Source organism: Metopolophium dirhodum, chromosome 8 (genome assembly GCF_019925205.1).
Source record: "Metopolophium dirhodum isolate CAU chromosome 8, ASM1992520v1, whole genome shotgun sequence".
Lineage (NCBI taxonomy): Eukaryota > Metazoa > Arthropoda > Insecta > Hemiptera > Aphididae > Metopolophium > Metopolophium dirhodum.
In genome coordinates, this window is record NC_083567.1 from 28,988,407 (window position 1) to 29,002,406 (window position 14,000).

Consider the following 14,000-nt stretch of genomic DNA (forward strand, 5'->3'; position numbering starts at 1 on the left):
TCCGTCTGCAAGCCTACTGTCGACGACGACGGCCAGTGTGTAGCGGGTTTTTTTTTAATTTTAATTTTTTTTTTTACCATCGTTATTACCGTCGTTGTTGTTTTTAGTCGTTGTTGTAGTTATTGTTGTTGTTGTTGTCGTTTTTATATTATTATTATTATTATTTATTTTACTACTATTATTATTATTATTATTATTATTATTAATATTATTATCATTATCATCATCGACATCGCTACACTGTTATTCAATCATTCGGTCGGCCGACGACAGACACCCGACCGCTGTGAGTTGTCACATCGTTATCGTCACCGTCATTATTTCGTATTCGTTTTTAATTTTTTTTTAAATAAGTCCGTTCTGTTTGTTCGCGTTTGCCTGAATCGCATACACTTATCATCGGATAATATTTAATATACTATTATTATATCGTCACCGTCTTCCGCGACCGTCAACCGTCGGACACGAGTGATCGGCAATACCATCGACAAGACGGACAGCAGACCGGAATGGTGGTGCGGCCGCGGCCCGCGATGGATTGCGACGAATTGCGTGTCGTGCGGGCGCACCGTGCACCGTCGTCGGCGCGGCACTGAGACAAAAGGTCCAACGACGATTGCCAGGTAAAAACGCACGACGGACAGGTAAACGCCGTCACCGCCGCCTCGGCCGACGGACGCCGAGCCGGCCCGGTCGATCTTATGATGCATATTATTATTATCATTTTATCGTATATTATTTTTTATCCGACTCGTTCGGTTTTCGCGACGTACATAATATTATAATATACAATAATATAATATTATTACGTTTCCCCCCTCGATTTGTTTCCGTACCGTCCAGCACGGCTGTCGGGTGATGAATGCCGGCGGAATTTGTGTTGTAGTATCTCGCACGCATTTGTTAGTATTGTTGCAGGTACCACCTATCCGCTGCAAAACGGACGGGTCAAACGCCATATTATTATTATTATTTAACCCGAGTCGGCCGTTGCGTTATTATGCTCTTACGCGCGACGACATTATAACATATTATTATATTATTATTGCGTATAATATGCATCGCTTTAACGACGTGTGATGGGGAAAGTATCGTTTTGGAAAGGTTACTCAATACAGTCGCGGTCTCCGCAAGTAGTTGTGTTTGACCTTTGATTATTGTCGAAACGACAAAAGTTTACTCTAAACACGATAATCGCCCTCAAACAAAGTTACACACTCTTCGACCGCCGCGCTGGCGTATATTATTAATATTATTATAGTGGTAAATATGGAAAATGGAAAATTATAATAGCTATATTGGTGTCGGAAGTTTCACGATATTATTGGTACGTACACGCGTATAATACTGCACACATACTGTGGGCAGGTAACGAGATTTCGTTTTTACTTTTTCTCCGTCTCACCTGCCGAGCTTCTAATCTCGTTGCCATGGTAACGTACGATATGCAGTGTGTTGATTGAAGAGAGGATATTGCATTATGGTCGCCAGTACTTGCGATCACCGCGATAGGGTGGATGTGGCCAACGGTGGTGTTGTAATAACACGTTAAACGATTTCGTGGTGTAATTTCTCACGGGGCAGCCCTTGTAGACGCATAATATGTATGTAGATACGACAACCGGCGCGTTTTGCCCAGGAAATGCACTCTTAGCTTGTCCGGGATAAATGTTCCGCGTAAATGCACTGACAGATTCCCCTCATTAGATTATGCAAATCTCTTGCTTTTGGCGTGGTGTCCGCGTCACTGTGAATTTGAGCATATAAACAAATTCCGGGCCCAACGGATGAACGGAGTTTTATAAAAAATAACAATAATGAGAAGTAGCTTCTTTTCGGACTACGCCAAACATGTAAACTGTTATAAAATTATGTTGCAACACCTGTTGTTTAATTTTTTGTTAGAGTAGGACGTATACTTAATTATATATTATTATATTAAATATACCTATAAGTATATTATATTATTTTTAATGCTTACCAATACACACAGTATTTCAAAGTAATGGTACCGATTTCTGTCTACATCTTTGACCTAGATAATATATATTACGGTTGCGTTTCCAACGAACATAAAACCAAAAACCCTATGCTAATATTATTTGCTAAACGAAACAATAGCGGTGTGGTATATAGTGTTTAAGCCAAAAGCTTGTTTCGCCAGTTATACCGCAGTCTGGCAAAGAAATCGCGTGGAAAACGTGATTTGTATCAGTTCCGCGTGTTATTACTGTTAGGTCTTTTTTTCTACCGAGTTTTCGCAGTTCAAAAATATTAAAATGTCACTGAAATCGTAAATCTCAAGGTTTTTTGTCCAATGCGTGGGAGAACGTCTTCTCAAATCATTAATAATTATGTTGATAAGGATTATATAGACATCATAAACACAAAATACTTTTGGTTTTTAATTCCACAGTTAGGTATATATCTGGTAAAACTAACTGCGTAATGGCATACAATTAAACGATCGTTAAGAATAAAAAAGAAAGGCTGTAGAATTTTTAGGGGTTAATAAAAACTATAATTTATCTATCTTTTGAGATTTAAATAACAAAAAAAGCGTAAGTAAATTTTATGTGAATGGTAAAAAAACACGAATGTATTTCGTTCTTATTGATGTATTCTTATTTTTTTAGCTGTTTCGATTTTATAAGTTCGCATGTCCTGCATAAATAAACAAAATGAAATTGAAATCGAAGCCCTAATAATCATTGAACAACCGTTACATTTCCAGCGATGTGGTTACCTTTTTTAGTGGTGAACTGTCAGTCGTCAGAACAACATTCGGCCTTACCTATATGTATAGGTACATATACATAGATACTAAACATAATTTATTGCAGCGATATAATATATTATAAATATATTCCATGCATAACACAGTGAAATGGTGTCTAATAACAATAGAACGTAGGTATATATTTGAGCATTTTTGTTTTTTAACATTTATCTTCTTTATTTATGAAGAGGTAAAAGTGCCCCGGGGGTTCTAAAAAGTCAACACGTGGGTCTAAATTGTGAAAGAGGACAGAGATCGATACTAGTACGATGAAATGTCAAAGGGTCAATTGTGCTCTAGTTTCTTTTAAACCAGACAAAATCGCTTGTACAATAATTAAGTCAAAAATAAACTTCAGTCATGTCATAATGCTATAACATGATTGTATGATATTTATTTATGGAGAACAACAAAACCCGATTCAACCAATATTTTAATACGAATATAAGATGAATATAGCTACATTTTTATTAAATAACAAAATATGATAAATCAAATCATGGGTTATAAATAAAACAGTGACCAGCTTTAAATAATATTTTGTATATTAGTGTATTTAGTATAATGACTTAATTATAATATGACAGATATTTGACATGAATGGAATGTCAACATTTTTATAATAAAACGACTGCGACAGTACGAGATTATAATTCATAACGGATATTGTACATTTTCCTGTAATGTGTGGTTAACTGTATAGGGTAAAATAATATTATTTTAGAATGCAACCAGCTTTGGAATTTTATTGACACATGTGGGTTCCCTGGGTTCATGTATTCCGTATATTATTCTTTAACAATTACTAGACAACAATTGGACAGTTTTCGCTCTTTTATTGTAAACCTATAAATAAAATAATCATAGCATAAATAAATAATACTTATTTAGTAATAACAGACTATCGTTTCATCGATATTTTGTCATACAAATATTTATGTTTTAAATTATTTCAACGGAGCTAGTCCGTCTCCTGCACGTTCGCCGCCTACTCGTTTCGCTCCCCCTCCCCCCCCCCCCCCTATTTGAATCTATTTTTTGTGGGCTGAGAGTTTATAACTCTAATATAAAAAATAGAAAGAAAAATAATACCTAGGTACAAGTATTATAAATTATTTTCAAAACTTGTTTGTATAATAGAGAGATAGTTAATAATATTGGTACTCTACATCAGATTATATATTTTGTAATTTAAATAGTTTTATTTTAATTTTGCGTGAAGTAAAATTTCATACCAATACCTTTCACTAAAGATGAAATAAAATTATCGGAAAACTTAAAATTTAAAAGTTCAAGAATAAAACTTTTAAAGTATAAAAGCGAGCAAATTACATTAAGTGAAACTAATAATTGTTTACTAAATTATAACTGACATTCTTAAATAACATGTAACTTTTGGCTATAATGGAATCGATAAATTTTAATTTGTTTGTGGAGAAAAAATGTTAGTAAAAATATTAAATATGAAATGAAATGCTTTACACACCAAATCCATATTACACTTATAATGGGTAAAAAAAAAAATAATAGAATTGCATGATTAAAAAAACAATAGCAAAACTCGCGTGTTTTTTCAGTTTTTTTGTTTTTCATTGAATCTAATTTAAATAAATTAAGCTTAATTATAACCTTAAAACAAGTATTTCTATAGTTAATTTATATTATGTTTGAAAACCATTAATATGTTATGAATTACTATTAAAAGCAAATTTTGAGTCAATATTATAATATCAAAAATAATTATTTTTGTGAATGTATTAAATATTAGATGATAATGATTCTATTCAATAGTAAAATTCAATATTTAGGTATGATTTCCTCAATATAACTGTATTATAAATGTTTAGTCATTACAGTTTAATAATGAAACGGAGAAATGATAAACAGATTTTAATTTATCTTCAAACACTAAAAAGCTCTAAAATACTTAAATTGGTGTTTTCACAGGTTTTTTTTTTTACTATCAATAATTTTTTTCAACAATTATTTAGTATGTAGTTTACTGTACCTATACAAAAGTGAAAAGGTTTAAAATACTACAAGATGTGAGACACTCATCTCATTGTGTTCATTCTGGTTCAGTGCTGTATTATTAAATTGCTTTTAAAAGTAATAATCACAATCTGTAAAATATTCTGAGTAAAACGCAGTAATTGTATTACAGTGTTTAAATTTCATTTTAAAAATCTATAGTATTTATTAATATACTAGTGCAATGTGATTAACAATTTTTATGATTTTTTTCGTATGCCTTGATGATATAAAACTTAAATCCTAACAAAAAAATAACTTAAAATTAATTGTACCTATACTCCACGTTTAAAATAAAATAAATACAACTATAATTTATGGGGTTATATACCTACAGAAGTCTGAATCTGTAGAAGAATATTATCGTTTAAAGTTGAAATACAACTTAGGAACAACCAATTTTCGTCTATTTTATACTATTACACTGCCTATCTATATCTATCTGATTTTTAACCAATATTCGCAATATTATTGATAAGTAATTAGAATTTGTAATAATGCCTCATCAAAGCACATTTGTGTAAAATGTCGATCAATAGAAAGATTTTATAAGACTTGTTTAATGACTTTATCTACAATATCAAATTAATCTCAGACCTAATAACAAAAAAAACATTGCCAAACCAACTTATTATTACTAAAAATCAAATGTACCTTAAAAAAAGGATACCAAAATATATTTTATGAACACTTTTTAATACCTAGTCATACACTGATTAAGAAACTTACGACAGTGTAAGTTCAGTTCACTTATCAATCCAGTTCTATTTTTTAAATTTTAATTGAAATGTAAAAAACCTAACTTGTACAGATTTATTTATACTATAATATTGATTAATTAATAAATTTCTGAATTACGCCAAAAAAGCAAACAGTACAGTAAAAGAAAAATGTATACCGATATATATGAATTAATAGGATTACACTTATTTAGTTAATTTAGGTTTTCTGTTAAATAAATTATAACTAATTATGATACATACAAATTCAAATTAAATAAATAAACTCCGTATATAATAATTTTATTTTGATTGGATTTAAATAGCTTAATGGTTTGACACATGTCGTAAACAGTAGAATACATTCTTTTGACTACAACTGTTATAAAATCTCACACTAAAAAACTTATAGAACTAGAAGTAGACCGTATGAGATATTATATTATGGTGAAAACTAAAGTTGTAGGTGCCAATAAAATATAATATAACATATGCATTATGCGTTTGATATATATTTTGTTAAATACGTAATAATATAACTTATCATTGAATGTATTTACAACATAAAAAATAAAAATACTAAACGATAAAATTATTAAATATTTATTACTAACAAATTTTATATTTAAATTTTAAGTAAATAATATTGAAAAAAATAAGATAGAATATTTTGAATAATACATAATAATATGTATTGTGTATGTATATATTTAACACGGAGTCACTATAACAACATACCTACAAAGTATTATAGCTCTTATAATGATTTGGGTTATTCTAATTTGCATATAGTTTCAATACACTGTATTTGACTAATAAATCTAAAAAATAATTATTCAACTAATCGATATAGCATAAGTGCAATATATAGTATAATAGTTTGAATAAATAGTGTAATAATTAAAAATGATCTATTTTGTGATAGCCAATGGTCATGATAGTTGTCATGTTTTTTTTCTAATTAACAATAATAATAGTCTTATGGGTAATTATTATTCTTTTGAAACTATAACCATTCAAATGTATAATAATAATAATAATAATAATAATAACATATTTATATTCTGCGTCGAGGCGAGTAAAGCGAGTGAAATGCGTGCTCATCAACCAGACTGTGTGACCGGTCCAGATTTTTCAAGTATGATATTAAGATAATATAATATTATTATTGTATTATATTGTTTTAATAAAAATGCATATTTCTTGAAATTATTCAGATAAAAATAGTAAAGTAATAATCATATTTAGAATAATTAGTTTACAGCATTGTGTTTCCTAAAAATATTCGGAATAAGTGACTATTATTCATTATTATTTATTAGGTTTTACAAAATAATATCTTCTTGGCGGTTACGAATCACGACATTAGCCACATGATTGATTAGGACAATTCAACTAGATAATATAAATATAAAATTAATTAATATTTTTTACTTGTTGTAAATTATAAAAAAACTATAGCAAATTATGATTAATAGGTATAGTACCTACAATTAAATAATAATTATAAATTACAATTATTAATTGAAATTAAAATACCGAAGCTTTATCCCCTAAAAAAATTTAAAATGCTTTGTTTGTTAATATTATTCTACCATGTTTCAATTAGATACTTGTACATTTTAATGATTACTAAGTTTAATAAAAGCACACCTAAGTAGGTACCCTCCTCATTAAGATGTACTTACACGATTTTCATTAATTAAGTAGGTACCTATGAAGCAATTCTGCACTTGTGCCACACGTGAAATGCTTAATATTTTTTAATCGTAAAAGTCGCCATAAACTTACTGTCAATCTTACGTGTACGATTATTTGTCACAGACTCGACGAAGTGCTCACTATGATTCACTATACATTTTGTGTACAATATATATCCATATTATGATGATACATTATTACATTAATATCCAGACCATCTATCTGAATAAACAATAGACAAAATAGCTCTTGAAAGATCTTGCTGAACTTCATGGAACGTCAAGTCTTCTGCCACAACTTCTACTTAGTTCTATTTTCTAGAGGACCATAATTTTTAGCAGGAAATCTGCAAGATAAAATTGGCCTAAAAGAACTTTAAAAAATAGATAAAAAAATATAACAATTAAAAAATGACTGAACGTTTTAAAATATTATATTTGGGCTTTGCTGTTTTTTTATCCTCTTAGTAAACGTTTTCCAACCTTATAATTATGTGCAAGATCCTTATCACGACTTCCAAACATTCATATACAGGTACATTGTGGTATAAATTCATCCAATCGCATATAGTACCAGATGATCTACTACTTTCTAATTGGAGTTTCAATCGTCGTTCGTTTCATATGAATAGGTAAGCTCTAACTATACCTCAAGCGTTACCCGGCGTTAATAACACCATTCTCAACAAACTATAATACACATAATCAACACTATTATTTTTTCTAAACACACAATATTTTAAATACATAAACGTTTTAAATTTTAAAATGATCGACTAGTTTAACAATAATTAAAAAAAAAATTTTTACCAAATACTTTGGGTAGTTTGAACACTGACAGACTTTCCTTATGCATCTTAACATTTTTCTTTTTTAATTTAATATAAAAGCTCACCACACACTTCGTTTTCATTGTCAGCTGGGGAATTTATATTCATTAAATAATTTGTAGTTGATTATATTCATTGTGAGTTATAGTATTAAATTCTTCTGTTAACATTGTATTCATTAAAAACAAGGTAACCGTATGAATATAAACGAATGTCAGCAAGTGACTAAATGCACAAAAGCAATATAAATTGTGCTGTGCCCGAATAGGATTTTCCAAGTGATATGGTAGGTGGTATTGATTATAAATACTAGGTAATTTAATTAATCTTCTGCCATAAAGCTTTTAATTTAGGATAAGGGTCAAAGGTATTTAGCTAACTTTATCAACGCGGTAAAGCGCATTGTCATGTTTCGTAGTTCCTGGTAGATCGAAATTGGCGGTAGAGCATAATATATTGGAAGGTAGCCCAAAAATTGTATCACTTATCAGTTACCATACAACGAAAAAAAACAAAATTAGGAAAGAATTGAAAATGTCATAAGTCTATAAATAGTACAAAATGGTTCAAAATATATCTATTATACCTAAAATACAAAATAAATATCAATTTTTTACAGAAAACACTCTCAATATTAAGGATTGAAACATTTACCTAGGAAGTATGAAAAGTGTTTTAGACACGAAAAAACATATAAAATTGTAAAATCATTACATTTATATTCATACTCTACTCAGAATTTTAAAAATGTGTGAATATATTTAATTAGATTAATTTTGACTTAATAACAAACTATAAGCAGTTTTTAGTCCGAGATAATAATATATTATATATTATTATATATTTTAAATGAAATATTGCTTATATAATTTTATAATTCTATAATCTCTATGTAAAAAATTATATTTATGAAAAAATGCATGTCATATCAACGAGGTAATGTATGTATATAGGTAATTCAAATGTATAACAGTCGTATACATTTTATGGACCATATATTATATAGTCATCTAAGAGGTTAAAGTCGTAAAATTTTTCTTGTATGTACAAGAACGCTTGTACTTTTAGTACGCTGCTTTTGTACAAAACGCAAATATACGATAAATTATTAATTAACATCGAATCCCGTGCGTATATATATATATATATATACTGGCATACTGCAAAAGGGTGGTTCCTCCAACAAACGAACGCGTATACGAATATTATATTTATCAAATACCAAGAACTATACTCACGGCTCCAGACGTTCTGGGGGGGGGGGGGGGGGGGAGAGGGGCGTCTCTAGAAACTTTATAGTTTTTATAGACCTATTACAGTCGGTGGTCCAATACACGTGTACATCGTATATACATCGTATATATTTGAAAAACATTCGGGAAAAAAGTCTGAGGCGGATACGCACAGAAGAGTGTTATATAATGAATTATATTGACGTACGCGAACACGCTTCTTATATGCATAGGACATTTCGAATGAAAATCCATCGATGAAGTGTCTGATCTGACGAGAGGAGAAGAGAAAAAAAATAGGTAAACCGTAAGAGAGCAAAATATGAAATATAAAAACGACCTCGTAGCAGTAGTACTTTAATATACGCATGCGTGTTGTGTGTGTTTGTGTGTGGGTATACTTTGAAATAGTAAAAGCCACGTACACGTGTAAGAATATATATATTATATAACACGATGGCGACGAATGAACTGGAATTATAATATTGACGTTTCGTCCTTCGCGATCATCGGCCGGTATATACCACATAATTTTGTAGATATTCGTATAATATTATAATATGACGCGGACGGACCTATGTAAAATATTGTGCACACACACACGCTATATTGGATCATCGCCGGCCGGGAGTGCGTATGTCATCACGATGGTATAATATAGTTGACTCTTTACGATGGCTTTTCGACGAGGAAACCAATTTGTCTCCGGCAACTCTTGTACGCGGCTAACCCGGAAAGGGGCGATAAAAAAAAAAAAAAGAAGATCCGAGGAGTGAGTGGCTGCGTTGTGGTCCGGCGGGCGGGCGGGCGGAAAGTCGATCAAACGAGCCAGTTTGAATGGAAAGCACTTCCGCTTTCCGGCAACTGTTCGGCATATTGTACACGTATATATATAATAATGGCAGATAGACGCTCACACACACACACACACACACACACACACACACACACACACACACACACACACACACACACCCATACTCGTGTATAGGGCCGAGCGCAAAAAGCCCGACCACCGACCGGGCGCTCCGAATTAGGCGTATAAATAACACGCCGCCGGTGTTTACATAAAACCGCCACCGTCCGTCGCACCCACCACCCCCTATAAAAGCTCAAAGCCACCCCACAGAAGCACGACTATAGTGTACGACGTCACCCGTGTCACGCGCACCCTCCCTCACCGCTGCCGTGGTCGTCGCGTCATCACCGTTGCCGGTGGCGTGCCGAAAATCCCACCGAATAACATCCTCTCCTTCACGTCTTCTGCGATGCGCGTGTTGTTCCGTCCCGCAGACCGTTTTTCCATCGGCCTCGTGACTATACTATATACATCTAAGTATATATAACGCGAGTGTATATGACCGCTCACCATATACACGCGAGTATATAATATATGATAACACTCTGTATATACATGTACGACGGTGTATACAATAATAATATGAAATCGAAAAATTCAGGGGATGGAATTGGTTGGAAATGCTCGTGCAGAATTATTTGAGCTCTGTTCGAAATCCCGAGAGCAACGTGTGAACAACCCCGAATGATTATTTTGAATCTTATTGTTCTTCTTCATTTATTTACTGGCCGAGAGCCCAATATAGTTTACAGAGATATTATTTAACTCGGTGGGTGTGCCCAACTTTACAGTTAGTTGTTTCGTTACAAGATTGTAAAGTTAATATAAATAACAAAAGTAGTGGTATACAGCAATAATAATAAACATAATAGATGAAATGATAAATATAAAAAAAATTAACAATAATAATAACAATATCAACCGTAAAATAAGTGCCGGTGCTCATTGCGAAGATTACATGGTTTCTACTATAATTAGTGTTGTGAGCGGCAATATAGTGAAAGGAACAGATAACCCGGTGGGACGGAATGGACCTTTAAAATTAACTTGGGAGAGTAGAGAAGGGCTATTAATACGCCCCATCAATTAAATTACACAAAAATAATAAGTTAGTCTCGACTCTCCTATCTGATAGAGTGTCAAGACCGAGCTTTTGCATAACTGGTTGGTAGGTAGTCGTGGAGAGGTTGGTAATTTCTCAATATTTAAAATAAACGATGATGAATTTAAAAAATCGACTTTGGACATGTTCTATAAAACTCCACAGCTGTACAGGGGTCCCAAAATCATACTATAGAAGGGATCTAACAAGGGAACAGTTTTAGCCTTATTGAATGAAGCGGACAACTTAAATTCGTTAGATAAGCGTAACACAAAACCAAATGTCTGAAGTCTTTTTTTGGTATGATTCTTAGCACAATTCCAAACATAAAAAATATCGAAAATACATTTTGACAAATTCGGTTATTTAAACAAAAAATAATTATCTTATTTTGTTGCAACATGTAATTCATAAAACATTTTTCGAAGAAATGTATTTTCGCCCTATTGGTATATGTTGATTACTATGAACACTTAATTTTCCAAAATACTTAGATTAATAATTTTAAGCTATTGATATCGTGAATCTATGCACACTGTTCAACAACATATCGGTATTAAGTTAATAAAAAACAATAGTAATATAATTACTATATAATATTATAATCGCATATTATGTGATTTATTTTGGCAAAACTAAGTTCAATCTATAGTATACCATAATACTAGTAGGAAAATAAATTACTAATATTTAATAAAATATTCTTAGAAACATATTATTATAGGTCTCCTCTATTCAGAATCATTTACCCTCGTATACAATGATTTATCATTGAATTAAAATTTAACACGTTCCTTACAGTTACCTACTCAATGACGAGGTACTTACACTCGAAGAGTGACTTCCTCTATGTTTTCTATTTTACACTACGTTTCTGTAATAAATAATAATGAAAATTATCCAAATTAATAATCCTAATTGAATACCCATGTTCATCATTTGTTTGATGTTCCTATGGTGTTTAGTGAAAGATAGATTGACTTCCGTTAACTGTGAAGGGCAAATGTCTTCTGAAAATAAATAATTAGGTCTGTGCATTAAAAATTTACCCAGTATAAAATACTTGTTGTGGCTAAAAAATAAATTAAATTAAATAATGAATGGGTTGAAAAACACAACATTGGATCTATTTTCAAATAAATTAAAAGATGACCCAAATTGGCTAAGTAACATGATAATTAACAGTTCATACTTTATACCAAATATAAACATTAAATGTTGCGTAATAAAAAAACAAAATATAATTTGTAAAAAAAAAAGATAAATATTGACATGACGAAAAATATCTAATTGTCTCTTCTATAAGTATAATAATATATACTTGGCATATTATAATAAAAAATTTTAATTTTTAATTAATCGGCTGTTTCCTGAAAATTATCTTATTCTACTCTGTCAATTGACACATTTCCTCACTTCAACCACTAACATTGTACACAATAACCGATTTCATACTTACCGGTAACGTATACGCGCTGAGTATGTGTACTACCTACGTGTATGATGTTACACAAAGTAAACAAATATTACACTTATGAACGTTCATTTTTGCGTCCCTATTGCTTTTCCAATTCAAGCATATCAACTAGAGTGAGAAACTAAAATATCTTTGCCGATAAATCTTAATCCAGAAAACAAGAAAACACCACCATACCTACTCTGTATAACATTGTGTGTGTGTGTGTGTGTGTGTGTGTGTGTGTATTTCTATACAGCTTAAAAGTTTTACTATTTCTAATACTGTTACGGAATAAATAATTCACTAGATTCGCGCTCCTCTTAATTATCGGCCAAACCTTGCGAAAGTTTCTACAGTTCAATTTAAGATACCTACTCCTTTATTTTAAATCTGTATTTTTTTAGATTCTGTGCGGATCGAGGAAGCTAGTTGTTTTACAATGGTGTTTTTATTTTTTTTTATCCTGTATACAAAATTTCTACCAGAAGGAGTGCTTCGATTTCAACATATCGTATCCTATCTTTTAGCAAATTGGATCAAGATGGTACTTTAATTACAGAGGTCATCTTTCGATTTTCTCAATAGTTATTTAATGCCACGGACAAATAAATTACAAAAACCGCTAAAAATGGTATTTTAATTTCTAACGTTTTGTTTAGCACCATAGAAACGAATAAAAATAAAAATAATGATTTTAGTTATTTTGTTGCAATTTATAATATTAATTCAACTTATAGGCTATAATAAAATATAATAACAATATAAAATATCTAGACTGACAAACCATATCCGCTTAGAATCGTTTTTCGTATACAATCATATGAAATCATTGAATTCAAATTTAATAAAATCCATTATAGTGACCCACTTGTAACCTACTGTACAGCAGAGCGACATCCACTTACCCGCTTTTTTTTTATTTAATCTGTTTTTGCAAAACTTGACTATTCCGTACAATTTAAAATTAAACCTATGTACAGTTTGTATGTACATAAAAATAACATACGTAATATATTATAATATATTATATATTATATTTATCAATGTATGATACTTTTTTTGATAGTTTTAAATTTTAACATTTCATTTTTAATGCTATAGTATGTCTATATGTTAATATTAATTAAAAATATAAAATATAATATAATATAGTATATTTTATTTGAATATAATATTTAAGTAAGGTTCCACCCACATACGCACTCTGCCCACTTAGCTAACTAGTAACTATAAAGGTTGTCTCACACAAACAACTAAAAAAAACGAAATCCAACTTCAAAATTCTCCCC

General features: G+C 30.8%; 1 protein-coding gene across 2 annotated transcripts in view; it reads left to right on the forward strand.

Annotated features, from left to right (window-relative positions):
• Window positions 1–14,000, forward strand: part of LOC132951035 (potassium voltage-gated channel protein Shab) — a 53,496-nt gene continuing 39,496 nt past the window's right edge. For both annotated transcript variants that reach the window (XM_061022717.1, XM_061022718.1), the window contains exon 1: window positions 1–623. The gene's annotated coding sequence lies outside the window, so the exon portion shown is untranslated. The remainder of the gene's footprint in view (window positions 624–14,000) is intronic.